Consider the following 26,880-nt stretch of genomic DNA (forward strand, 5'->3'; position numbering starts at 1 on the left):
ATCTCATGAAGGAGTTAAGGTAGACCCTAGAAAAATTAAAGCCATTAAGGAACGGAAAATCCCCACATCCATAAAGCATCTGCGAGGATTTCTCGGGTTGACAGGGTATTGTCACAAGTTTGTAAAAAATTATGGGAGAATAGTGGCACCTCTAACAACATTATTGAAGAAAGATGCATTTTCATGGACTCTAGAAGCAACAAAGGCCTTCGAACATCTTAAAGAGGAAATTTTCCAAGCACCGGTCTTAGCTACACTGGACTTCACAAAAACCTTTATTGTGTAATGTGATGCTTCAGGAAATGGAATTGGTGCTATTTTAATGGAAGATGAAAGACCCATTGCTTTTGAAAGTCATCCAATCAAGGGAAAGTTTGTACACAAAGCCATTTATGAGAAGGAAATGTTGGCAATACTACATGCACTTAATAAATGGAAACCCTACCTAATGGGAAGACACTTCAAGGTAAAAACGGGTCATGATAGCCCTAAATACTTTTTAGAACAAAGATTATCCTCTGAAGAGCAACAAAATTGGGTCACAAAGATGTTGGGTTATGACTTTGAAATCATTTACAAAAAAGGGAAGCAAAATGTGGTGTCAGATGCACTCTCAAGAAAGGATGAGGATGTGGAAGCATTGTTGTGCGCCATTTCTATTATCCAACCAGATTGGATAGACAAAGCAAGGGAGGAATGGAAGAATGATGAAGAAGTGTGGGCACTTATTCAAAAGTTACAATAAGATTCCAGTACATCTGATACATTTAGTTGGCAAAATGATTCGTTATAGTACAAATATCACTTATACCTCTGTAAGAATTCCCAACTCAAACAAAAGATTCTTATGGAATTACACACTTCTCCCTTAGGAGGGCACTCGGGATTTTTAAAAACTTATCATAGGGTTAAGAAGGAATTTTTTTGGGATGGCCTTAAATCGGATATTGAAATTTTTGTGGCAGAATGTTTGGTTTGCCAACAAAATAAAGTTGAAACAATTAAGACCCCGGGTCTAGTACAACCTTTATCCATTCCAAGCCAACATTGGGAGGAGGTTTCAATGGATTTTATCACAGGTTTACCCAAGTCTGAGGGAAAGAGTGTCATCATGGTGGTAGTTGATAGACTTACCAAGTATGCACACTTTTGTGCATTATCACATCCATTTAAAGCCAGTACAGTTTCTACTGCATTTATGGAAACAATTCAAAAGCTATGGAAACCCAAAGATTATTGTAAGTGATAGAGATCCTATTTTCATTGGAAATTTTTGGGCAATTTTTTTTTTTTTTGTCTCGATACTCAGTTAGCTCATAACTCATATTATCATCCTCAATCTGATGGGCAAACTGAGATAGTAAACAAATGTTTGGAAGGATATCTTCGTTGCTTTGTATATGATAAATAGACACAATGGGTCAAATGGTTGCCTCTGGTTGAATTGTGGTATAACACTTCCTTCCATACAACAACAAAAATGACCTCATTTATGGCACTCTATGGATATCAACCGCCATCCATCACATCATATTTAAGAGAAAATTCTAAGGTTCAAGCAGTGGAACATCACATCGAGCATCAATGACAAGTCCTCCAACTCTTAAAGGATAACCTCGTGTTGGTGCAGAATAGAATGAAATAATAGGCAGATCAACATCGCAACGAAAGAAGTTTTGATGTAGGTGATTGGGTATTCCTACGGCTACAACCATATAAACAAATGTCCCTCAAGCAAGCTAAGAAGGATAATAAATTATCACCAAAGTATTACGGTCCGTACAAGGTGTTGCAAAAGATTGGTACTATGGCATACAAATTGGAGCATCCTACAGCTTCTCGAGTGCACCCAGTTTTCCATGTTTCATGTTTAAAGAAGGTTATAGGTGACAAGCTCCTAGTTCAAACAATATTGCCAGAACTTGACGAGGAAGGAAAAATTATAATGGAACCGGAAGCAGTCACAGAAACAAGAACTCAACAACTATGAAATCGATCAATTTCGGAGTATCTCATCAAGTGGAAGAACTTATCCATTGAAGATTCCACATGGGAGGATGAGAATTTTATACAGAAGCATCCAGAACTACTCAAGTGTTGAGGACAACACTTTTTTGAAGGAGAGAGGCATGTTAGGTCCCTATAATACTGGTGATTACCCCATTTCTATTGTAGTTATATCCCTTATTAATATTGTTGTGCCCCTATTGTCCCCATATTGTTATTACTGTGCCCCATAGAATCCCTCTATTGTTATTTATGTGCCTTTATATTATTATTGTTAGGTCGGCTGGGTTATATTGTGACTCCTTAGACTCCTATATAGAAAGGAGATTTTGTCATTTGAATCATAAAATAATCATTTATTTGTTTAATGTAAAGGAGGTGGCCCCCTCAAAGAGGCTGAATTCTAAGGCGTTGATCTATCTTTTCTATCTTTTTGTGAGCTGGTTTCATGACATACTAATGTATCATTATTATCAATATAAGCCATTTCCCTCTAAGTGAAGTATCTTATGCTTATTTATGGCATAGATTTACCCCCCTTAGGTTCAAGGGTGGGTGGCTTGCCTATTCTTGGACTCTTCTTTGCTTTGAGATTTTCCTTTGGAAGGAATTTGAGCTATAACATAACCCACAATCAACTTGCCTATTCTTGGATTCTTCTTTGCTTTGAGTTTTTCCTTTGGAAAGAATTTGAGCTATAACATAACCCACATTCATTGACAATATTAAGTGCAAATTAATAATTTTTTCAACCTTTCAAAGAAAGAAGAATATACAATTATTATTATTTTATTATATATTAATTTATATGAATATATTTAAAAAAAATTGTGATATTATATAAGGTGAAATTTTAAATATTAACTATGTTGTATATCTAAATTTATTTTAACCTTTATCATGTAAATTATTAAATAACCAATTACATCATATAAACAACAAGTGTAATATGCAACATTGATGCTTAGTACCTTCCTCTTATGTAAAATAGATTAAATAGATATATTTTTAAATATATAAATAGATTCAAAATTAAAATATTTTTAAATTTATTTTAACCTGACATTTATACTCATATAAAATAATATGTGTTTTCATATCCTATAAATGTTATTAAAATTATATTTATCATTTATAATTTTTTTAATAAAATAAATTTAAAATTAAATTAACCAAAAACTACCTTAAATCATCATCTAAATCACAATTTATTGAATTTTAATTTTAATAAGTTAACCATGAAATATCCATTTTATAACGAAATATGTTGACACGAAAAAAAATCAAATTTTAAATAAAATGAAAATTAAATTATATTATATATATATATATATATATATATATATATATATATATATATATATATATATATATATATATATATATATATATATATAAAAACATATGAAATAAAATTCTTTAAAAATTAAATGTAAAAAAATAAAAATAAAGCAATAGAAAATATAAGGTTATGGGATTTTAATGTAATGATTCAAAACTCATTTAAAATAAAAAATATTCAAAAATCAAATAAAAAATTATAAAACATATGAACATTATGGTAATGCCATTAAACTTTAATGCAACTCACCACTTCTTACTATAAATATTAAAAATATATATCTTCCAGGAACATCATAATTACATTTTCAAAACTGTCAAAATTAATTTTAGTTATCAAAGCATAATAAATATTTTGATAACCTTAAGTTCTCTGATAAGCCTTGTTTTGCGTAACAAGTACGTGGATGTCATTATAGTTTTGGATTATATTAGTAACAATATTTTGTTATAATATTAAAATATATTATAAATTTTATCATCTCCTTTGGAAGCAAGACCAGTCGTCAAATTTTAAAAAGCTTTAACATGTTTTTCTACTTTGTTAATGCAGTTTATTAATAGAAATAAAGGAAATGATGGCAGTCAGATCTTTGCAGCTGTTGAATCGATATCTATTCAGTGGAGATATGAATAAAATTAAAAATAGTTAATAGTAATTTATATAGAATTAAATTTTTATAAATATTGAGATTTATAAAAATAGAGGGAATTTTTTATTTTTTATTTTTGAGATAAATTTTATTTTTGACAAATTTTATATATAACTTCATAAAATTAGTGATTTTATTTATATAAGTCAATAAGAAAATTTAAATTTAAATTTAAAAAATTTCAAAATTTATTTTTAATTTTCAAAACATTTAATTTAATATTTGTTTTTTTCAATATTTTATCGAATTTGTTTAATTTTTCAAAACTAATTAAAAGTCAAACATTTTTTATTATAAAATGATTTCAATAGAGTTACAACATATATAATAAATTATTATCTTTTTACATTCGTTTGATACCATTATGAAATTATCATTGAAATGATCAGACACAAAGTAAAACTACTTGTAATTTTTCTATACGTATTAATTTTAAAAGGGAAAAAGAACGTATATCGAACTATATTTAAGCATGGCCGATGTTTATTGTAATCACTAGTACAAATTACTTGTGCTCGACCATAAAGCAAACAATTTGTTATATTACAACAAATATGTGTAGTATAAAAAACTCACAGATTAAGTTCATAAAATAATGGAAATTTGAGTAAGATTATAATAAAATTTGGTAGAAATTTTTGAAAATATGGGTTACAACTATAAAATTTCAAGATTTTGAGTGCCTTAGGGGTTTTTGATGGTGTTGAATACATTTCCATTATAAAAAATGATTTAAACACTCCAACAATATAATTTTTTGAATTATTTACCGGTTTCCGGTAAAAACCTGCCATCCAGGCGAATTTGTGGCATCGATACACAACGCCCAACAAATAGGCCATAAATTCTTTGAGAAAATACAAGAGATAGAAGTACAAGAATGTTGCCGAAGATTTGAAAATAAAATTAATAATACATAGTAAGGCATGTCCAAAGAGTATATCCCTTCCCTTCATTGTAGCAGCCCATGTCCAAAGAGTATATCCCTTCCCTCCATTGTAGCAGCCCATGTCCAAAGAGTATGTCCCTTCCCTCCATTGTAGCAGCCCATATAACAATGTTGCTAAGCGTTTATGACGACGCTCACCAATTTTTTGTGTAGTGATTAGCGAAGAGAAACTTTTACAAGAATGAGTGTTTTTTTTATGTACTGTAAATATTAAACCATTTTGAATACATTTTATATCTTAAACTGTTTTGGATGGATAACTTATTTTCCCATAAGATAATGATCGAGTTGAGGGGGAGTTGGAGGTAATCTGTATTAAAATATCTGTTGGTCTGAGTCTCAACTAGGCTTACAATTTAAAATTTTTGACATCAACTAAAATATCATTTTTTTTTCTTCCAAATCATGTATCCTCTGAATTGCTTTAACTTTTTCTTTTTGTTGTAGGCTTCAAATTTCAATTTCTAGTGCAACTCTTCCATTATTCTAGGTTGTCCATGTATGTCATCTACTTGTTCAAAAGTAGGCTTGTATGTAGACTGCTGTCACATTTCATTTTCTATAGTGCACTTTTTATCATCAATCTTTTGTTGCAAAATAAGTCCATAATACAATTTCATCTCTTCAAGGATCCAAGATATGAAAAATGCATTAATGTTTTCATCATCTATGTTTTTCTCAACATTCAATTCTGCAACTTCTATGCATACTTTATCAAAACAGGGTGTTGCAGGCTATGCTTCAAGGAACTTTAATTCTTCTTCAAATATTGTTGTTTCTTCCTGCTAAGATATGCACATTCAAAATCAAAGTTAAGTTTAAAAATATTTGCAGAACCGTATTCTTTCTGCTATGCAATGAGAAATTTCTCTTCTTGCACTCCTTTCTCTATCTCCGTTGCTTCCACCTCTTTACAAACTTGTGTGTCTTCCACTTGGTTTTCAGACTTAAGTTGGCTTCTCTCACCGAATAACATCATGTCAATAAGATGTTTTTGTTGCATCATCTGCAACCATTCATCATTAGCCCACTGGTCTTCATCAAACTAAACATCACCAAATTGAATTGTTGGATTCACCATAACAATGTCTACTCCAATGACAATTTCATTGTTATTAGCAAGCGTTGTTGCTGGATTCACCAAATCTTCATACACTTTTGGTTGTGCACAGTTAGATTCAAGAGTATTTATGTGTTATTTCTCTGTTTTTTCTGCAAATTCTTCACAGTCAGCGTTGTCATCCACTTTGAAGTGAGATTCACCAAACTCGTCATCTCGTTGTAGATCTAACGCTATAAGTTCACCTTCAACTTCAACTTGATCACTCCAGTTACACCAAGATTCCTCTCAAGGGTATCCTAAGCCTCCTTGGTTGTATTTGCATCTGTAATGAGGGGAATGTTGTCATCTACACATTCTTTTATGCATTGGAATGCGAATACATTTTTTTCCTTTTCACTTCCAAATATTCCAAATAAATCTCGAATATCTCATGTTGTCACTTTAACCTTCTCAACCTCTTGGCTTTTCCATTTGTTATACTTTAACAAGCAAATCGACTTACAAGCATAATGACCCGTTGTAATAAAAATGTCCCTACAATAAGTTCTCTACTTCTACCAACAAATACATCTGCAAATTTTCTAATACTTTCACAACAACCACTTTTAGAAACTCTCTCTTTCCAAATATATTATACACCTTATTTTTCTAATAAACCCCTTTTTTTTCAAACTTTGAATATCATTTTTTTTTTATTCTATAAAAATTAAAATAATGCCATCGCCTTTTTAAAATGCACACTTCACAAATATATGCAGGATAAAATAAACACTTTGGCCTTTAAAGTAATCACAAGATTTTACTTTGGAGCAAATCTTTAATAAATCTTTATGTGAAGCCACACTTAGATTCCACTACGAAATATTTCATATAGAAGGTTTTCCAAACGTGAAAACACTATGGGATAAACATTATCCTTGATGCATGAAAAATGGGATAAAATAATTTTCAATGGAAAATAATATGCCTTGGATAATTTCAGGTGGTGGGCTTTCCGTGCATAGTGGGTTACTCCCGCTGGGTTCCTTTTCTCGATGGTGTGCTTCTCACGCGAATGGGTTGTTGCTGCTGGTCCAGATGTTACATTATCGGAGCTCCAAATCATGGACCAACCCTACTACAAATCAACTGTTCGGATTTGCGTTCACATATACTCTATCCCAACATTTTAAATGATCTTCTTGGCTTTCAATTCGTGCACGGTTGGAAAGGCAGAGGAGACAAACTAAGAATTAATTCATACATAAAACACGAGTCGCGACTTTTCTGGTGATCACACAAAATATGATTTTTACAATGAATTTATCTTTTCCCAACTACCGACTTGCCTAAAATATATTGAAATGCACTCACATGCAACCACACACTCAAAGTCGTCTATCACTTGACTCGACACAACACTCAAACATTCAACCACTCAATCACTCAGTTAACCGACTCTCTATGTTTAACTAACTCCACATGCGGGAGTAATTACAATTTCTAACACTCCCCCTTAATTATGACCATATGACTCAACATAACTCAACATGACTTAACTATCACACAAACATGCATGCTAGTATATGTGTCAGCTAGGCTTACAATCACTCAAGGATTTCAAAATTTTGTATTTTCTTTTTCTCTTCTTCCAAATTCTATATCCTCGAAATTGCTTCATTCTTTGTTGAACTTTCTTGCTGTAGGCTCTCGCTACTACAATTTTTCTTTGACTTGTTTTGAACTTGTTCTAAAAGACAATTGGACCATGTCTTCTACACCTTCCTCTTCACACCTTCCTCTTCAAATATTCGTTTAACCATGGACTACTGCCAAAACATTGCATCTTCAAACTGTCTTCTTTTCTTTGCTTCCTTCGCTTCATATTCTTCACATTCTTTTTGCCATATTTCTTGATAGCAAAATCTTATCTCTTCTTGACTCCATTGTTGAAAAATGGTTTCAATGCATTCATATTTGTCTTTAGAAACATCTATGTCATTATTTTCACTTTCATCATCGGGTACTGCTGCTTTTTTCCTGTAATCTGCATCAAATTTATTAACAACCTTGTTTTCAACATTTTAGCCCATACTATTTTGAACACCTGCATATTCAAAAATAATGTTAAAAAAATCTTTATTACGCACTACCTCTTCCTTCTTTGCCTTCTTTTCAACTTCACTGAAACTATCTTCCACTATTATGTGGTCAGTGGATATTCTCATCAAAAACTCTTCAATCACTTTACATTGTTTTTTATCATCAATTACTGCTAGATGACATACTGCTTCATGAATAGTTCCAATTGTTTCATATCTCGCTGTTACGGTGGCAACTTCAACCTTCAATGTTTTATCAAACATTACGCTTACCATATTGTCATAATCAATCCCTATTTCAAAAAAGAAACCACACATATCATCAATATAATGTTCATCCAAACTATTGTGGGATATTCGAGCATGCGTGTGCTCATTGTCAATTTCATTGACAATTTCAACTCCACTAAATCCAACAGTTGCAATCGATTCACCAATTCACATATCACTTTGCAGTCATCATCCACATGTGTCTCATCACAGTGGGATTCACCATCATCTGCATCATCCACATTACAGTGGAGTCATTCAAGCTCCTGCTTCTCTCTCTACGATCTTTGTTGCATCTTCTTCATCCATATGCATGCTTACATAATGGGTTTCAATTTTATGGTTTTGACAACCATCATCCACTTTTGAGTGGGATTCTCCAAGGTCTGTTTTCCTCTCAGAGTCTTGCTCATCTAGTCTCAAATCTGTGACTGGCTTCTTTGCTTGTGACATAACTTGATGTTGCATGTCACTCTACCTTGCACCAAACTTTGCTTCCAAGAACTTGCATGCTTCCTTAAAAGTCGTAGCTTTTGCTACCCTGCACAAATACTTCTCATCCAATGCTTGTTCTATAAAATTCAATGTTAAAACATTACACACTGCATCATATGGGTTATTAGATTCGTACTCAATTAACTCTCTAGCTCAAGGAAAAGTTAACATCTTGATAACCCAATGATCAAAATATTCACCTATAAACATAGGAGGTGGTAGAAAATCAAAGCTACACCAATCACCCTCAATTTCTTCTTTGTCTTCTCCTAGACTTCCCAGTTCCTCAGATGCGGCTTGAACCTCTCTAACTATGGCAACAATACCTGCCTCTTCTTTTTTATTCATTTTCTTAGTCTTCTTCAATCGCGCTTTGTGACCCATGACTGTTGTCATTCATTTTCTTATAACTGCTTTGATGATTGCATGAGGTTGTCTTCCATATCACCCCCGAAAAAAATAATTTTCAATATGCGCGTAAAGCAACAATATTCACCCAAAAATTGTCATTTTTGACAAAACACCAAAAAAATTCACTAATCGAACCTTAAATTCTCTTGCAAATAAAACCCTTTTTTTAAATTTTTTCGTTGTTCTCTTTCAATTAAAAAATCTCAACTCTTTAACACACAACAAAAAAAAATAAAATTTATACCATATACTTTGTTTTTCTTTAACTAAAAAATTTCCAAAAATATCTCCGCCTCTTACAAAAAAAAAACCTTTATACCATGTACCATATACCTTTGGTTTTTTTTTTAATTAAAAAAAATTCCAAAAAAATCTGCCATATATCTTTCGACCTTTTAAAAGCACCACTTTTTTAATATTCCTCGACTATAAAAAAAATCGAACATCATAAACTCTATATGCAACGGCCTCCAAAAAAACGAATTAATTCTAAATTCTTCAATAGACTGACGGTGCTGGTTCATGACGGCTGTATTATTGCACCGACTCCTCTGCCTCACGGTTGCACGAGAGGCTCTCCCAAATGGAAGCTCCTTAAACACTTAGCGGATGTACCTTTCTTACAGCTTGATCTAGCAGCGACTTTGCATTTACGTATATTCTTTGGTTGATTAACACGCCCGTTGTGGTGACGGTGATAGACTCCCACGTTATTCCTATAACGCTTCAAAAACCAAAGGAATCTGTGTGCATGTAAATCGCGCTGAGTTTTTGACTCTTAACGCGGCTCTCTCCCGAGCTTGAGCGCGTTATAGCGCCTTGTATACAATTTTAGGGTGTTTTCCCTCGCTTTGTGTAATCTCAGTCTGATACCAATTTGTTGGAAAGACAGAGGAGACAAACTAATTCACACATAAAACACTAGTTGTGGTTCTTTTATTGGTTACATAAAACATGATTCTTACAATAAATCGGATCAAAGGTATTTATCCTTTTCAAACTAACAACTTATTTTAACTCGATTTTTCAAACTAACAACTTGTTCTAACTCGACTTGACTAACACTTAAACACTCAACCATTAAATCATTCAGTTGAGATATGTTTAACTAACTCCACAAAGGGGAATAATTACAATTTCTAACATGGACCAATCCTGCCACAAATCAATAATTCGAATTTCGAATTTGCATTCACCTATACGCTATGCCAGCGTTTTAAATGATCCTCTTGCCTTTCCACATAGATTATTAAAGATGTCAAAGATAGCAGGTTCTCTTTGGGCCTGATCAGTTTCCCCATCCTCTCTCTGCTGCTCTTTTACGGAGTCTTATGTCAGCTAAGCTTTAATACCATGTTAGATAATTAACACGGTGAAGAAGAAGTATTCTTAAAATTCAGCTAGAAGTCGACTGAACTAGAATACATTGAATTCAAACTAACTATAACAACTAAATTGACTACTATAACACCTAATAGGTTATGTAATGTGCTGTATGAATTATTCATAAAACTTGAATGCACTCAACTCAAACTAGCTATGACAACTGTTATAACACCTAATAAGTGGTTAGAATTAGTGTATCCAACATTAATGTAGTGTGTTGTATGAATCGGCCATACAGCCTTCGAGAAAATACTAGAGATGGAAGTACAGCAATCCTATCAAGTATTTTCAACATAAAATTAATAATACATAGTAAATAAGGCACATCAAAAGAGAAAATCCCTTTCGTCGTTTGTCGCAGACCATAAAACGGTGCTGCTAAGGGTATATGACAATGCTCACCAAATTTTCGTGCTAGTGACCAGCGGAAAGAAACCTTTACAATGTATTGTAAATATTAAAACGTTTTTTAATATATTTATATCATAAACCTTTTTGGATCCATAGAGATCATTTTAATGATATAGAGTTGAGAACGAGCTGGAAATAATCTAGATCAATTATTTTGCAGGCTGATTCTCTGTTAATATAGAAACAGAAACAGATAGTACATTTATCATGTATTTTTTATTTTCTGTACACATTTTCAGCATAAAATCCAGCAAAAAGAGTTACTTATCACATTTTCCAATAATGATATCTTTTAGTTCTAGATACTAGAGTTTTTAGACTAATTTCATTACTCCTTAAACCTTAATCTACAAAAAAACACAAAATGCAAACAACTTACAAAATAATATGTCCCATGCATTTCTGTATTACCCAACACTGTCTCTTATCTCTTCGAAAAGTTAATGCTTCTTGCATTTGTCTTGACCCCTTGTTCGAATACTGAGAAATAAAACTTACCTGGTGCCTTGCCAATGCCTCTTTTGGATAGTATATCAACAGTCCATTTTATGTTCCGTGTAAATGTGATCAATATTGATGTGTTGGAACATACATACCATTGTCTTGATGCGCTTCATCCAGTTATTTAAAATTGGAGGATTGAATTTATTCTGGCCTTTAGCCTAGTCAATAATTCCTTTTGCATCTCCATTCCCATTCATTTTGCTGTGATCAACACTCCCCATTGTGCAACTATCTCTGCCTTGCTTCCCACCAAAAGTGATAGCAGTTACCTGACTCAATGAAAATGTATGCCTTGCATCCACATTTCCTCCTACAACTCGCACCATCGAAGAAACCCACAGGAAATTTATGCCATATGTCTTTCCAAATGATACTTTTGTGCTTGTTATCAATTTTAGTTGGACGAAGCTCCATGAAGTATGCAATTGTTTTGATAACGTCCTCCCTTACAATTGGATTTCTATTCTAAAAAATGAGTGCATTCCTACTACGCCATATGACCCAAATGAGATACAGTGGGAGAAATCTATATCTATCTTGAGTTTTGAACCATTTCCATAAACAACTTCTTAATGATGAAAATTGCTTAATTGGCTTGATACCAAAAGTGTCCAAAACCCCCTCCCAAACAACCTGCGCGTATGGGCAATGCAGAAATAAATGAACATTATCCTCATTACATCTCATGCAAAGGAGACATATCCCCGACCCTATGTGTCCTCTGTTCAGTAAATTATTCCATGTCAATAATCTGTCCATTATAGCCAACCAAAAAAAAACACTTGATCTTGTTGGGAATATTCCCTTTCCATATTTTCTATATCTAGGAATTACCCTGATTCCCCATCTCCTCCCTAGGGATACCGTTGTATATTTATTTTACTAATGGGTGCCCCTTTTTATGCTTCCCCCTCATGACATGTGATCATCCTGGTCATTAAGAGAGTTACTTGCTTTCCTCGGATTAGTTATATATGCTTCCCATTCACAGATATCCTGCATAGGTAATTGAATATCCCTGGCACTTTTCCATGATTGGCGGTCAATGCATAAATCATCATGTATGAAAATCTGTTTAAGAAAGATTATCTCTTTTTTATGCAGGAAATGAAGGATTCCAAATGATAATGAGTGGTTTCCCCCCATACCTTTAATTGCATCCAATCCAATCTTGATAATTGACCCATCCCCTACCTCCCACCGCACAAATCCCATCATCCACTGTATGTTTTTCATCATACTCTTCCAAATATATGATGAAGTAGACTTCATCTTTGCCCCTCTAGAAATCCATGCAGTGAAAGACTGCCCATACATGTACTTATCTATGATGACCTTTGACCATATACCTGAGCCCGTAGCTGCCCTCCACATGTTCTTTATGATCAATGCACTGTTGAAGGCTGATGGATCTATTATACCCCATCCCCCTTCCTCAATGGGTCTTGCAATGTGCGACCATTTAACTAGATGATACTTCCCTTGAGTTAATGTTCCAGCCCAAATGAAATGCCCCATGATGGATTGAATCTTTTTAATTATCTTCTTTGGCAATAGAAAAAGATGCATCCAGTATACCACTAGATTTTGAAAGACAACTTTAACATAATCATTCTTCCTCCCATAAATAGCCATCTATGAGTCCATCCATCTAACTTCTTTTGGAACCTATCAACTAACCATTCCTAGTCCTTGTTGCAGTAATTGTTGGGCTTCAGGATGAATCCCAGATATGTAAAGCCTTGTTGCAGGGCTTGCTATAAAGCGCAATTCATGATTTTCTTTGGACACTTAAAAGCAGAAAGCATCTGAAATATCATGGAAACTTGTGACGATGATAATGTTCCCAATGAAGAGGATGTACCTCAACAGAACACTGGAAAGACTAAAGTCACTGGTAATTATGGGGATCTTGCATCTAGTTTCAAAGTTTCCCCACACCAACAATGGTCACGAAAGAAGATTTTGTACGCACGATGCGTGATATTGAATGTCGCTGGGTGTACACAAGGTTTGCAGAGGAACATGGCTCCATGACCCAATGCTTGTATGCTCTCCACATAAAAGGCAACGCTTATAAGCTATATCTTATAGGTGGTAGGAGAGGGAGTGAGGTGGAGGAATTGTCCGGATTGTTAAAAGTGGCCGGAATCCTGGTAAATTCTTTTACCAGTAACAGTGTTTGAATCATGTTTTTGATGGTGGAAATGGATTCAGCACCATCAAAAACCTCTAAGGAACCTAAAATATTGAAGTTTAATGGCCATAACTTGGATTTAGAAAAAATTATGTTGAATTTTATCAAAATATAGCTGGAATTTTTCCATGATTTTCAGGGCAAAAAAACAGTCTGGTTAGACTACAAAGTAGAAGATGCACAATCAGGCCTGGAATTTCAAATCCTCTTCGCCTGTCAAATGAAAATTTGATGACGTTTTTGAATTTTTCATGCCCTTCATTTTACGTTCTACTCAAATTTCTGAGTGTCAATGTAGAAACTACTCTTACATCTCAGCGTCCATTAATCCCCCTCTGAAAATGCCTTGTTTTTAAATAGCAGGAAACCATACTTTTAAGAATTTATGAGATTTTTTAGCTTTTGAGATTAATAATTTTGATTATGTACTTAAATGTTAACATGTAAAGAACACTAAAGAAAGCCACAAGAATAAGATGATAAAAATCCTCAATCACCATTATTTGATGAGAAGTTGGAAAATAATAACACATTATAAAAGTATCACATTTAAAAAGACAACATCCCTCCTGATCAATAATAAATATTGATATGATGAAGAAAGAAGTTGGAAAGTAAGTTGTAACAATATCTTGATTAAACAGAGCGTTTAATAAGCTTCACTCGATACATTATAGATCAATTACTCAATTCTCTGTTCGGTGGTAATATGAATATGGCTTTTATAGGTTTTTCTTCTTGTACATTGATGATTTCTATTAGAAATACTTTTGATGGTTTCATTCTTTTGAATGTTTATGACAAAATGATGAGGCATCATGCTCTACAAACATTGGGAGCCGGAGAACATGTTAGATGTAATTAGATCCATTGTTCAACTAATTAAATATCAATTTTAGATCTCTCTATTAAAGAAAAAGACAATATATAAATATATATTAAAAAAAAGACAACATATAAATATATATGAAGAGTGCATTTAATCTTCAATCTAAGTTTTTGTTATAAAAAAGAACCTCAACAGCTAGTTATGACTGGCAGTGGAAGGACACAAATACTTTCTCAACATATGTATTTATTGTAAAAATGTTTCAGGCAAAAATATAAGCACATGTGTTTTATAATATATGGATTTTTATGTGTAAGTATCATATTACATATAATAGATATTTAAATGTCATCTCAAAAGGAAGCGTTTAGACAAAGTAAGTAGACAATCAAGCTTTCAAAATATCTTTTGATTTTTTATTTCCCAATAACATAACATGAAAATTATTTACTATAATTAGTAATAGAAGTACAAATATGTCACTGGTAAAAATTTGTTTCAATCAATTGTAATAATGGTTTCCATCGATTGTAGTAGTAATTTCTAAAATCAACTAGAATAATCACGGGTTTCAGACGTCGTAATTAAATTGCAGCAAATTAATGGTAATAATGAGTTTGAACAGATATAATAATAACAATCCTTGAAATCGAATGTAATAATAATGAATTAGGGCTGGTGGAAGATCTCACCGATATTTTGCAGGAGAAGCATTTGCAATAAGCAGTGTTTGAGACATAAACGTGAATGCTTGAAAATATAATGAATCTTTCACTTTCCACACAGTTATAAATAAAAGTCAAAAGCTAGATACTTTTTTACACAAAACAGAACGTTGAAAATATGGTTAAAGGTAAAATGATACCTTGAGCATCACGTTTGTATTGAGGAGGCTAAGGTTGTTGCCAAAGTTGCCCAGTTCCATCATCGTAAACTCAGGGAAGCTATTGAGATTGAAAGAAGACCTAGCAATCTCAATAGAGATGACGACTGTAAGATTAGTAGATGTTGGATCCCTGCCATTTCATCTTAGTTCGCCCCCCCTCCCCCCCCCTCTTTCATCTTTTTCGCTTTCGTCGTTCCCTTGGAGCCTTCCTGTCTCCTTTGGTTTATCCGGTCCTTCTCCTTCTAATTTGTATCGTTCCTTTCTCGAGTTGATATTGGTATTTATAATCTTAACAGATTTTTATTTACTCATTATTATTTTTTATTTATTTATCTATTTTATATTATTTTTATGTATTTATCTATTAACAAATATATATTAATAATATCAGTATTATTTATTTGCTTATTATTTTTTGAGTCGTCCCCCCCTTTTCCCTGTTTGATATTGGTACTTATAGTTTTAACAAATATATATTTACTTAGTTTTATTATTAGTATTGTTTATACACACACACACACACACACACACACACACACACACACACACATATATATATATATATATTATTTTATTTATTTATCTATTAATGAATACATATTATTATTATTATTATTATTATTTTCCGTAACTAATCTTTATATATTGTTATTATTTTAGATAGTTACTAACGAATATATATTAGTATTATTATCATTTTTATGTATTTTACTATTTCTTTCGTAACTAATTTATATTATTTTATATTTTAATTTATTTAATTATATTATTATTGTTATTACTATCTATTTTTTCGTAACTAATTTTTATATATTGTTATTGTTGTTATTTTACAATTTATATATTAACAAATATATATTAGTATTATTATCATTTTTATTTATGTTTTTATTATTTCTTTCGTAACTATTTCATATATATTTAATCTATTTATTTATCTACTAACGAATATTTATTATTATTATTTATTTAATTGCTTATTTTTATTATTTATTTTATTTAACTATCAACTTACATTTACCTTAGGTATATAAAAGTTAGGTCTCCATTATAACTATTTCCCATTTAATAAAAAAATTTAATTGTTAAATTAATAATGTAACCCCCTTCTAATATCATTTCTTCTATATATTTTTAGGTATGGTCATTAACTATCTTCCTCTAAATAATCAATTTGACTTTTTGACTGTCCCTTGATCAAATCTAGCTGTTGGAGGCCCTGCTCAGACTATTTAACATGCAAAGCTGGATCTGTTTCTTCAACTTGTCCTGACGATGAGCCACACTTGCTGGTTCGAAACGCGTCGACAAAGATCTTTCTATATGTGATTTACGCCAAAGATCTTCTTACAACTGTTATGGATCACATAAGTCTCAATTTAACAAAATTAATTGATGTCATTGGCTCCATCAGATACTTGAAAAATGTATTTATTTTACCTTACGCTGTTTGGGCAAGGGCTAACGAGCCTGCCATTGGGCATTAAATGCCCGCTCAACTGCAAGCTCGTTAGCCATATAACACGAGGTGGGGACAGAGTGTTCGGAAAGTCACCGGGCGCGCGTGTTAGATATGGCTAACCAGCTTGCAGCTGAGCGAGCATTTAATGCCCTATGGCAGGCTCGTTAGCCCTTGCCCGCTGTTTGGGTGTGGTTTAATGACGCAGTTGTCTCCTCTTCTCCAGTCAACATCAAGCACTAACTCTGTGTCTTGATCTTGATCTTGCTGCAACTCAATTTAATATCTAACTTCACCCACTTCGAGCCTTACTAGCCATCAGGCTTGACATTTCAAATTAGGCATGCAATCGATATCTGGCTTTCCCTACACCTCTAGTTCGTCCTTCTCTCCTCTTTCCAAACCAAAACCCTACACTCTATGAATTCGAACTCTGTTGTGTACCGGTCCATGGCTAGCGTTACTAACTCAAAACAGGGATCATAAATTTTGATTGATGAAATTCAAATATAAACGTCATTTTGACGGGTTGAAAATATATAATACACGTCAAGCTTGACATGGAAACATTTACACTTACCGTCAAATACGTCATAGAATTCAAAATACGTCCTACAGGACGTCAAATTCCAGGCCAGCACAATTTTGTCGTGTTTCATTCACTTCTTTAATCATGTAATCACGTCTTGTACAACTAGCATGATGCTACATTCAACAATGTGGAGAGAAGTATGGGCTGCGCACCCTCGATTGATGGAAGAATTTGTGTTTAGAGGGTGTGACATGTACGATCCATCTACCCAGGAATGAACGGCACTCCTTAGATCTCTGCTCCTAACGTTCATGATAGGGCAACCAATAAATCCTATGCTATTGGGCCATTAATGCATAGGATTTATTGGTTGCCAGTACTTTATGGCTACCATGATCATGCATGTTGCTTTATGAGCATTCGTTTTCCGATCGCCCCATATTACCAAGCAGGCGAAAGCCAGAGGGACCCAGAGCATGTCTTTTCACCATATCTAGTACATAGTCTCATTAAGTACTTGACTGGTGATCTTTTTCGATCCAACAGACCGGGTATTAAGTACATGATTTGAATTTTAAATTTCCCCGCCATAGATTTAAATTTGAATTTTCCCATCCGCCTGCTCCCTCCGCATTATTTTGATTTCTTCCTGATTAAACCCTAAATCTCAGTGCTGGAGGAGCCGTGAGGGCACCATGGCAGAAGAAGCCTAGAGGACACCAGGCGGTTCAACATATTGTCGAAAGAGGTCGACGTCCCTCTGGTGGCATTTTCGCTCAATGGCAGTAACAGGCACGATGAGTATGAGATTTCTGACCACCTCAGAAGGTTCGGGTGGATCGTGCCCGCATACACCATGGCTCCCAACTCGCAGCACGTCACCCTTCTGCGCGTGGTGGTTCACGAATATTTCAACAAGAGTCTCGCAGAATGACTGGTTTGTGACATAGAGGTGTTGCAGGAACTTGACGCGCTTCCTCCAAAATTAGTGAAGGAAGTGACGACCTCTTTGGCAGAAAGCCATCCTCAACTCAAAGATGACAAAGACATTGGCGTCGCAAAGTTTAAGTCATCAGATCTGTTTCATGAGATCCTGTACTCTCATGGAAGATATTTGTTGCACATAAACCTAATCGTATTTGCTGAAAATCCTACCCAGATTATTATCTTTCATTTAATTCGTAGGTGCCAGTGTGAGGTTTTTCGAAATTTAAATTTTGTAAACTTTGGGGTGTACACAATCCTTATCGAATTAAAATGGTATCATGGACGTCTGTAGATAATTTTTAATCTTTTTGAGAATTTTATGGCCTTCCTCCTTTATTCATAAAATAATGCATAGAGTTGACGGAATGCATGTGCCACACAATACACAAATACAAATTGATAGATGTATATAAAAATATTTTTCTATAGATTTATCAATTGAAAAATACAATAACCTTTCATTTTGGTGTGATTCCACCTTGACAAATCACTGTGACATTTGAAATAGTTTTTGTTTGATTTGATTCAATGCATGAAGCCCTATAATCTATAATTTCCATAGTTTCAAACTTTGGACTTCAAAGTCTATACACATTTGGAAGGGCGTTGGATAAATATTCCAACAAGTTTGCGCTTCTAAAACGAGTATTGTCTCCCATTGAATATGACTTTGTAACTTGATGAGATTCCTTCGTAGAAAATTTACATTTCCTATATTTGTTTAAGCTATCATAGTTTTTTTAAAATTTCTATTTTTAAATTTAAAATTTGATATATAAACAATTGTATACATACGAATTTAAATAGGTCAAATGATTCAGAATCTCTTACAAACATTTTTTTCAATGTATGATTTGATAATGACTTTAAACTTATAATAATAATAATTATTATTAATAATATTTATTCAATTTCCCATATAAATTTAAATTAATTTATTTATTGTTAAATAAATATACAATTTTATAATATACTAATTTATATAATTCGTATATTTTTTAACAACATCATACACATTGTTATTATTATAATTTAATTATTATATTAAAAAATTACGTTACTATTATTATTAAAATTTTAAAAAATTGTATTATTATTAATTTAATTATTATATATTAAAAAAATTAAATTATTGTTAATTTTTTATTATATATTAAAAGAATTACATTATTGTAGAGTTGAGGCTTCTGTGATCCATATCAAGTTTACGAGAGATTTTTCGGCGAAAATCACAGTAGAATTACATTATTTTCAATTTAATTATTATATATATAAATAAATTTTATAATTATTATTGAAACTATTTATAAATATTAATTATAATTTAATATTATTTTTTATTTTATATATATAAAGATGGAAATTGAATAAATGGAATTCTCAGAAAACCTATAAGAGGGTTTAAAAATTTGGGCCTAAAAGGAGGAAGTCAAAACATACCTACCACCTCCTCAACAATAATTGATCTATCATATCTCTCACATTCTCTTACTTTGATTTCATGTTTTCTCTCCACATACACATATCACATGCATGGCCATCCTCCTATTGTTTGGTTGATATGACGACACCCACAACCCCCTTGCTTTGATGCCCTCCTCAGTGCTTACGAATATCTAAGCTTACCACATCTCGACCCCACCATAACTTGGTAAACCTCCATTGAGCTACCCGCTATCTCTCCTTGTGCTATTTATTTTCCCTCAGACCTAATTGCCCTCCCATATTTTACATCACTCACTGACTATAACCTCCCCCTCCATGTACTCACTTTTTGTGCAAACATTTCACGTGTGAAATGTTGCGGGGGTGTATCTCATTCCATTGAAGGGTCATCTCACTAGTTGACAAGGAAGGAACGAGCTAAGTAAAAAAAGGAATATGTAAAATGCAACACAGATTTAGTGTTGGGTGACGGATTTATGTTGAACGACATCTCAAAAATGGAGGAGATCACTTTGGTTGGTCATTTTGCAAGTAAGAGAATGGTGATGGTTGGTATGAGAAATTGGACGTTGAAGAATATTTCCCCTATACTTGGTTATTCACCACACTTTTTAATTTTGGCCAAGGGTTGTATGGGGTGGCTTTTGGATTCAAAGGATGATGACGAGAAGATCCTTCAACGTCGATGGCATTGGCGCTCATAGGCCTTATTTCTGAAAAGATGGTTGGCCAACTTTGATGCTCGCTTGGATCCTCAATGGACAAATGCCAAAATTCCTGGTTAGATCACAAACCAAATGATTCTATATATGTTGGGGTATATGGCTAGAAAGAAATGGCACCATCTTTGAAGACCAAGGCTAGTCATCCATCACAATGGATTTTAACAGTCTAGCACTACAAGACTCCTTGCCTCGGAAATTGAATGCCCAACATAATTGATTTCATCCTGATATAATCATTTTGAAGGATAAGTCGTGGGCTTATTTTGATGGTGTTTCCCAATAGATTCCCTCCATTGGCAAAATATGTGGTCATTTATATCTCTTAGACTCACACTATTAGTTTGGATACAAACAATTTTGCTTAGTTATTTTCTTTAAAAATTCTCCTACAATTAAGTGAACATTTGTGTATTTCTGACATCAATATATATGGGGTTTCTATGACAAGTCCAAATTGAGAAATCACACCCTTTTGTGAGGGTAAATTTTCACAAAATCAATTAATATCATAAAATCTGTGAGGGTAAATTTTCACAATCAATTTCTCAATTTATTATAGCATATTCTGTGAGAACAAAACCAAATTAACATCAAACTAGAAAAATAGCAATGAAATGTTTATGCATAGTATAAATCGTACCGGCCAGTAAACTTCAAATTAAAGATCCAGAAAAAGAAACTTGCAACAAAGAAGGAAACAATAAATTAGGTAGAAAAACAAATTTCAAGGGGAAAAAACAAATTAGGTATCCTTTATGATAACAGAAAATAAGAATAAATATGTTATTGTGCTGTTATGAATTTTAATTTGTTTTCTAATTTTAATTTTTCCTTTCAGTATTTAAGATTAAATTAGCAGTATGTTAAGAAACGCCTTAGAATATCCAAGTAAGAATCAATGTTAGAATATCCAAGTAAGCATCAATGTTGACCTATAGTCTAAAAGAGACGTCCCCAATCCTCTGAAAACCTCTGAAACTCTTTTCAAAGCCTTGCTAATTACATGTATAATCCAGATACACATATAGTTAATTATAAAAACAAAACCTATAATTCTAATGACTTTGAAATCCAATCGTGATTTCCATCACTGCAAAATATACCGTTCAATTTTCATCAACATTTCTTAATCAACTCGTTCTCCTACGTACATCAAAATCAATACAATAGATTATATTAAACTACATATAGCAAGGGAATGATTTATGTCACCTCGGGATAATGTTGATTTAATGCACTCACATTGATTTTCTCTGGTCATGCGATGATAATGCATTCGAACCAAATCAATATATGAAAAAGAAAAAAAACGAAAAACAAAATTGGGTGCACCGCAAAAATACAGAAACGTAACCATAGTTGTACGAACCAGAACCAAAACTAAGAGATCACATCTGGAAATACAGAAACGTAACCATAGTTGTACGAACCAGAACAAAAAAGAAGCATGAAGAAAAGAAATGATGCACCCAAGCAAGAACGTGAAAATAACAAAATGGAAATAACCAAAAAAAAGCATGAAAATAACAGAATGGAATCAAACAAAAAGAAATGATGCACCCAAAGCACGAACGTGAAATGAAAGAAGAAAATGAATGCGAGATCGGTGCCAATGGTAAAGTTTAAACTAATCAATCGAAGCCTGCTTTTAAATTCATCTAGCTGAATGACCGTTGAACCATAGGAGAGGTTTCTTTTTGCTTTCTTGTAAATTGAAATGGACGGTTGCTTTTTGCTTTCGTGGAAATTGAAATGGAGCAGTGTAAATTGAAATGGATGGTTGCTTTTTGCTTTCTTGGAAATTGAAATGGAGCGGTTCGTTTTAAGATGCCTCTCACAGTGTTATGTGCGGTTGACTCAACGTTGTGCTGGTTTTGTTTTATTCACACCGACATAACCGTTTTCCTGCGCATAATCATCATCGTATTTTGAATGATCGGTATTTTGAATGATGGTATTTTGAATGATTAGTATCATCATATTTTTTTTCAGTGAGGGAGAGAATCCGCATTGAAGAATCATAATACAATATATATTGCTGAAGCGAGCAGATTTCATCATTCAATATTGCCGAGCTGAATATGTCATCGCTGAATACGTCATCATCTAGTAAATTACAGCACTATCGAAACTGTTTCATGCTGATCTAGCAAATTACAGCACCATCGAAACTGTTTCATGCTACTCCAACAACCACAACGCGCGCAAGAATCGAACATGACTAGGGATGCAAAAACCAATTGCCGCAGCCAACACATCATTGCCAATACGTGCTTACCCTCTTTGAATTTAATTATAATGATATTATGAGGAATCAAAATTGAATCTGTGTAGCGTTTTACTTTTATGAATTTAAATTTGTAAAAGTGATTTTAATTTCAACGAACCATATTATTTTTAAAATATTTATAAATATTGTATAATTTTGAAAAGGTTTTGTTTTTAATAATTTATTATATTTAAGTTTGAAAAAGATTATTAGATTTTAAATTTTTTGAGGTTGAAACATTATTATAATTTCCCTATTAAATTAAGACGAATGTGAATGAACATTTTGGAATAAAATCATTTGTATTTTCATTTACTCTTATTTATGTTTTAATGTAATATACTTTTTATAATATTAAATAGTTTATTTTCACAAAATTTTATTATTAGGTTGGTTTATTCACCATTTTAGGTTCTATTTAACTAAAGTTTTCTATGAAGCTTTGAAATTTTATCTTTCTAAATTTTCTTTGAATCCACTCTCTCTGTAATCTTATTTTATTTGCTGCTTCCATTTTTTCCTTTGCAAAAAACCAAAACAATTAGTGATGGGTTATGTGTAAATTATAATGGGGTAAAAAACTTACCAGTGTGGTTAGTTGTAAATATGTTACTTTATGATAGTTTTCAAGAGCAAAGAATAGACATCAAGTGAACTTAAGGAAATGAGGCCGTATTTCTTTCTTTATGTTTTTATGTTTTATCTCTCTAACTATTTATAACCTCTTAGTTCAGAGTGTTTTTTTGCACTTGATGGGGTTATAATGTTGGGGTTGAATATATGTTTATCATTTGAGCTCATTGGATGTTGGTCATTCAAACACTCACTATATAATTCATACCACCATCATTATTGTAACACATACTTAATGGTAACTACATCTAATTAAGAACTTGAATGTAAATCTCTTAACAACCTATGTATATTTTACACATTTGCAAGCTGGTTATAAAGATAATTCACCATTTTGTGTTGTCTAAAATATAAGTGTGTTAATGATTTTATTTGCGATAAAGTAATTTGTTAACCTTGCCAAAATTTTCCAATTTGTATGGTTTTAATTCTGTTTGGATATGAACCTACACATGATGAACCTTTTAAACATCACAAAACCTAAAATTAGGATTACAAAACTGAGAACTATGATTTTGTTCATTCATTTTCTAAGTCATTAAACCCTCATGTAACATACCCAATCCCTTATAATTGCTACATAAAAAGAATTTTTACCAATACAACTGTCTTAGGACCATATATAAGAATTTTTCCCTTGATGAATGTATTAATTATTGTGTAACTAACAACTTTCGTTTATTTATTCCATGATAAAATCAACTAAGGTAATATAACTACTGAGTTATTACACCAGCGTGACATGTACATATATCCATGGGGTTTTTCTTTATTAATGGTTATGTCCTATGTTGATCGAATATATATATATATATATATATATATATATATATATATATATATATATATATATATATATTGTGTGTGTGTGTGTGCCAGGACATTTTTGTAAGTGCCACTATAATTACTTACCATCACCTTTAATTACCTATACATATATATTTAACTAGTAACCATTCTAGGCACATATTGACATCAATATTCTTGGGTTACCATACACATTGATATGTAATATATGTTTAATGTTATGATGAAATATTGTGAACATTGTATGAAGGATTCTAACTCCATACCATAATAAATTGTTGTTGTGTCGAACCTTTACTAGTTATAATGTAATGTTATGGCTTAAATTATAACCCTCTTTCGATGTTAAATTTAAAATTATCGAATAAATGCTAGTTGTATGTTGGGACAGGTGTGCCCACCCACATCGTTGGATTGCACCACCTAATCAGATGGTGGGCAGGTTACTTAGGATAGCTAGGGAAACTACCCAACCTCTCCTCGACTTCGGTGCTCATTCTATTCGATTCTTCGTCGAAGGGTTTTGTCTACAACCTCCAGGCTAGGGTTTTATCCTTCATGGCCTTTCTTGTTGTCTGCTACTATTTGTCAGCTGGTAATCTCCAAAAGTTCTTATTGGTGGTATTAATCTTCTTTGCTTCCATCACCGTCTCTGCGAGACTTTCGAATGGAGTTACCATGGTCTCAGTTTTCGACGTGTCTTCATGTCAACAAGTAACTATAGACTATTATATTTTTTATGTTTCCATACTTGCTAGTTCTCGACAACCAAGCTCAGAATGGATTTTCATTGTTGCGGGTGTACACCTGAGTATTCCTTTTTCAATGAAATGGCTAGCAGACTCAGGTAAGCCAAGACAAGATTTTGCCTAAAATTTTATTTTAGATAATTTAAGGAGTGCTTATTCATTTGTTTCTCACAATTTCCCTTTTGATTTAATAGGTAATCCAGTTTTTGCTTAGTTGACAACTTCCTTCTTTTCAATTCCGAGAGTTCACCATACTCACTGCAACAGATGCAGGGAAGAGAATATCCTTGTTATATGTTTTTTTACTTCTTTGTTAGATTATATGAGTACCTTGGTTAACAATAACCTCATGAAATATGTAGGAGTCATCATTAGGCTCGGTTGGATATCGATTATAACATATTAGAGTCATCTTCTCAATGCCTTCCACTTATCAGGTACCCTCATGCACTGGATTTTATTAGTTGCTACAAATTCCAATCCTTTTTTGTTTTTGTTTTGCTAAGCTACAATTTTGTTATGCTACTCCCCTCTCTAGATGCAGAGTCTCAGAAAAGAGTTGGGGGTTTCTTCCACACTTCAAGCAGTTAATGGGCCTTTATCTCTATAGTTAAGGTCACATTACAATTGCTATCTCATTCTTTAGGTTATAATTCTTTTTTTTCTTCTCACTGCTATAGGTACTTTTCAAATCTCGGTACAGGGTTTAACATTGTACTCTGCATCATATTCAGTGTAGCCAATTTCTTGCTCGTCTTACAATAAATTGCTTGTTATTCAGGTGCACCAAATTACCCTGAGTGACCCAGGTATTCTTTCATACTGATCTGCTCGAATTTATGGAATTTTAATTTTGTATTCAACGCAGAGACCCTAATGTTTTATTTATAATTTAGTCAAAATTACGAGCTTGGATTGTTTCATTTCCATCATGCATGATTATTTGTTATTTTGCAGACATTGAGTTTTATGCAGAATTGAGAATATTTCATATTCCCTATAGCAGTTTACATTATATTTATAATTATTTAAAGAACAGTGCGTCTACTAGGAAAGTCTCAAACTAGGAATTCATGTAACCTTTCTTCTAAAATGTGTAGATCCACCCATTTCTTTGACCATTTTAATTTCATTATATTTCTTAAATCCAATTACCATAGTTAGAGATATTATCTACTACAATATCTTTGAATGGGTCTCAGATATATTCACCCTCCCGATGAAACAACTAACAATTGTCTCTCAACTTCATCCAAAATGGGATTAAAATCCTTAAAAATGATTCGATATTCTTATCAGAATTCCCCCTCCCACCCTCCCATTACCAATAACCCTTTCTCATTTTCATCTAAAATGAGATCGAATTCCTCAACAATGATTCAATATTCTTATATAAGTTCCTCCAATGAGACTTTCAAAGAGTCCCAACATGCCCTTTTTTTCCCTATTATAGTATGGAGATTAGAATTTAGTGATTTGGACCATATAATCTATTCCATTAACAACAAAACCCATAATCATCTAGTGGGTGGATTTAATCACATGTACTTTCTGAAACATTGTGAGATCCCCTGCAAGACCTTCGAATATTTTGACGTTATTTTCTAGAAAAAAACATTGGATTCTTTAACCATAACTTGTACAATTTCATTGCCACTGAGATATAGATCAATTGGAAATAGGGTGCACTATTAAGGAACTCCTTACCACTTCATTCGTTCAAACCTCAATAAATCCTATGTGATTCTTATCGAGTATCATGGTTACACCTAATAGTTATAGCAGTACTT

The 26,880-nt window shown here is 32.8% G+C and overlaps 1 pseudogene; it reads right to left on the reverse strand.

Moving 5' to 3' along the window:
* LOC149240766 (glycosyltransferase family 92 protein RCOM_0530710-like) overlaps positions 1-13,089 on the reverse strand; it is an 83,716-nt pseudogene extending 70,627 nt beyond the window's left edge.
* Between the last annotated feature and the right edge of the window lie 13,791 nt (positions 13,090-26,880).

This window comes from Pinus tabuliformis, chromosome 8 (genome assembly GCF_031772625.1).
Source record: "Pinus tabuliformis cultivar Carrire ecotype Pingquan chromosome 8, CPIR1, whole genome shotgun sequence".
Taxonomy (NCBI): Eukaryota; Viridiplantae; Streptophyta; class Pinopsida; order Pinales; family Pinaceae; genus Pinus; species Pinus tabuliformis.